The 3,982-nt window shown below is 39.6% G+C and overlaps 1 non-coding gene across 1 annotated transcript; it reads right to left on the reverse strand.

The window, feature by feature from the left end:
• Positions 1 to 3,507: 3,507 nt before the first annotated feature.
• On the reverse strand, positions 3,508 to 3,614 carry LOC141597604 (small nucleolar RNA R71). Its single transcript, XR_012522831.1, has one exon. It is a non-coding gene; the product is annotated as a small nucleolar RNA R71 (small nucleolar RNA).
• Positions 3,615 to 3,982: the final 368 nt, after the last annotated feature.

Here is a 3,982-nt window from a genome sequence, read left to right on the forward strand (position 1 = left end):
TTTGTTAGCCGTTCTTAAGAAAAACAGGCAGGCAATGGGTTATTCATTGGATGACATTAAGGGCATTAGCCCTGACATTTGTATGCACAGAATTGAGCTAGAGTAAGATCACAAGCCTTGCAGACAGGGTCAGCGCAGGTTGAATCAGAAGATGCATGATGTTGTGATGGCTGAGGTATTGAAGCTGCTTGATGCGGGTATTATCTACTCTATTGGTCATTCTAAATGGGTGAGTCCAGTTCAGGTTGTTCCTAAGAAAGGAGAACTACCGTGGTTAAGAACGATAAAAATGAATTAATACCTACTAGAGTAGTAACCGGTTGGCGGATGTGTATAGACTACAGACAGATGAATGCCGCCACAAAGAAAGATCATTTCCCTCTCTCTTTCATTGATCAGATGGTAGAAAGGTTAGCCTCTTATAAGTTTTTCTGTTATTTAGATGGATACTCAGGTTTCTTTCAGATCCCTATTCATCCGGATGATCAGGAAAAGACTAATTTTACTTGTCCTCAAGGTGTTTTTGCTTATCGTAGAATGCCTTTTGGTTTGTGTAATGCCCCTGCCACCTTTCAAAGGTGCATGATGGAGATATTTTCTGAGTATATAGAGTCTACTATGGAGGTCTTTATGAACGATTTTAGCGTCTATGGGAGTGATTTTGATAATTGTCTGTCTAACCTTGATAAAGTGTTGCAGCGCTACATTAAGGTTAATCTTGTGCTTAACTAGGAGAAGTGCCACTTTATGGTCAACGATGGAGTTGTCTTAGGGCACTTAGTTTCTGATAGGGGCATCGAGGTGGATAAAGCAAAGGTGGAAGTGATTCAGCAACTGCCCCCTCCTGTTAATGTTAAACCACTTACACAGCTGGCTTTTATCGCCGATTCATCAAGGATTTTTCAAAAATTGCTAAACCACTTACACAGCTGTTGCTTAAGAATGCCCCCCCTTGTTTTTAGTGATGAGTGTTGATGTGACCATTATTTGAGCACATTTAGTCCCCGAATTAGCCTCGTTCCTATGCTTTTTAGTGCATATTTGGGTCATTTACTATCTTTAGTCCTTTATTTTGCATATTCTTTGAGGATTTGTTTCCTTGGTAGGAGAGGAGTGCAAACCTTGCATTTTCATGGCAAAATAGAGCTAAATTGATCGAGTCCAATGACCAAGCATCAAAGAGAAGACAAGACTAGAAGGCCTTTGTACATATTATAGTAGATGGGCAATGATGAAATCCTTGCATCCCCGACTAAATCCCGGAGGATTATTGGAAGAAAAGAGGAATAAAAGAAGAAGGGAAAGGCTGTGACGAGATCCGCTCGTCCAACCAAGAAGACGCTCGTCCAACACGTGAAGAATCCGAGCGTCTTTGCCAAGAAGACGCCCGTCTAACACGTGAAAAATCCGAGCGTCTTTGCCAAGAAGACGCCCGTCCAACCACACCTCAATCCGAGCATCTTCCCCTCAATCCGCTCGTCCAGAAGCCTCCCAATCCGCTCGTCCCGACACCTTGGACGCTCGGATTATGTTACAGCCAAAACGTGTTCTTCCTCCCTCCGTGAAAGATGCGCATATTTATGAAAGACCGGCAAAAAGAAAGACCGGCATCTCCTCAGAGAGGAGCGATTCCTCAAGGACTTAATCGTCATTTAAGCCCTTAGTAAACCCTAATGTGTGTACCTAATCCCCACTATAACTACCCCATTAGTCTAATTAGCTAAACATGTTCTTCTTATCAATCTTTAGTGTAGTTTATATCATTCTAATCTCTTTTTAATCTTGTAATCAACTTCTAATCAAGTCTTAATACAAATCTCATCTCCTTAATTTCTCTTTTGTTCATCCTTTATTTTGGGTAATTGAAGATTATTTGGGTTTATTGGGAGATTGACAACCTTCCATCAATCATCAAGTACTTCTATTATTCTTTGCTTTATTTTGGAATCATTAGTAGGTATAATTCTCTTAATCTCTTTTTAATTATTGTTAATTATCTTCATTTATTCATCATGTTTTGCTTTGTTAGTATGATTGACAACCTTGCTAGCATGTTTACCATGATAATGAGTGAGTAGTTTCCTTAACTAAGGTTAATGGGTAATTAGGGGAAACCAACATGGGGGATGATTCATGCTTAATCTAATATGTTTTCATAATTTATTTGCTTGCTTGTTGTGATCTCAACTTATGCACATGTTATGTTTGATGAAATGCTAAGCCTATGAATCCTTGTATTTACAACCATCACTTACCTTTTCAATGAGACTTGTAAGACATAAACCAACTCGAGTCTCATTAGACCATGCATATAGTTGAGTAAGGCGGATTAAGTCGACTTGTAGGTGTTGTACAATCTAATCGATTCGGCTCCGGGACCCAAACCTTCCTAGGATTGTAAGATATAAACCAACTCGATCCATCACAACAATAATTGCTTGCTTATAATTTGAGAATATGTTTGTATGATCAATTCCCATGAATCCCCTATGACCCCATGACACCCTAGTGCTTTTAATCAATTGTTTACATCTCATTTCAATCATCTTGCTTGTTTACTTTTATTCCTATTTAGTTTAGTGATCTTCTTATCTCAACCCAAATTGTGACAACCCTAGACACCGCTACTTGCAATCGAAAATCCTACATCAATACTCGTCCCTTAGGATCCGACCTTTACTTACCTCTTTACTAATAGTAGAGTTGTTTGTGGAGATATAAATATTGTTTTGGTCTAGGTGCTCCTAACGACAAGTAACCGAAATCTAAGCTCCATTTGAGCGCGACCAAAAATGGCGCCGTTGCCGGGGACGGTGTTAACTTGATTTGATTTTCTTAGATTGTTATTAGTTGTGTATTTCTTTGCCTTGGGGAAGTAAAACTCCTCAAGGTTTGTTCTAATTGTTTTCGAGTTGTTTGATATTTTGCATGTCTAGAAGATCACAAGGTAACTTGTTACCCATTGATCACGAAATCGAAAGGACTTTGACAACCAATAGAAGACTTGCTTGAAATACTTTGAGAGGTATTAGTGAGGTTGTAGATATTCAACCAAATACTATTGAGTTCATCAACCCTTTTGCAAGAGAAGGTGAGGAGAACCCAACACAAAACCAACCACACAATCAACCCACAATGCCTAAATTTTCATCACATTCCGTACCAACCGAGGAGAACCTACCCAATGGTACTCCCACACCACAAAACTTAACCGGAAATTTCATTGCTAAATCCGCATTTATCCAATTAGTCGAAAGAAGCCAATTTGGGGGGATGCCTAGTGAAGACCCTCACTCTCATATGGAGGCTTTTTGTGACTATTGTGATGCGATTTCACAAACCGGTGTAACTCAAGACCAAATTCGATGGGTCTTATTTCCTTTTTCTCTAATCGGCACCGCGAAACAATGGTTGAAAAGCCTTGATAAGGCTACTCTTGGAATTGACTCTTGGAAGAAGTTGACTCTAGCTTTCTACAAAATATTCTACCCTCCGGAAAAGACAAACATGCTAAGAGCTCAAATTACGGGTTTTAAGCAAAGGGATGAAGAATCTTTGTATGAAGCTTGGGAGCGATTTAAAGGAACTTGTCGCTCATGTCCTCATCATGGACTTAGCGAGTGGTTCTTGGTTCAACAATTTTGGAACGGTCTTTATGAAGACTCAAGAAACATTCTCAACATGGGATCAAATGGTATGTTCACGGAAGTTGACGATAATCAAACTTGGAACAAAATTGAGGAAATGGCGGTCCATAATTCACAATATAGTAGACCTCGCATGGCTACTAGAGGAGGAAAGCATGAAGTGGACTCTATTACTCAATTGGGTGCTCAACTTAGTGCTCATATCGATACCATGAATTTGAAATTCGAAAAAGCTATGGCTAAGCTTGAAGAAGCCTCAAAATCACCAAAGCATCATGTCAATGCCATGACGGCATCTTCATCAATCCCAAGTGGGATATGTGAGAATTGTGGAA

This window comes from Silene latifolia, chromosome 8 (genome assembly GCF_048544455.1).
Source record: "Silene latifolia isolate original U9 population chromosome 8, ASM4854445v1, whole genome shotgun sequence".
Classification (NCBI taxonomy): Eukaryota; Viridiplantae; Streptophyta; class Magnoliopsida; order Caryophyllales; family Caryophyllaceae; genus Silene; species Silene latifolia.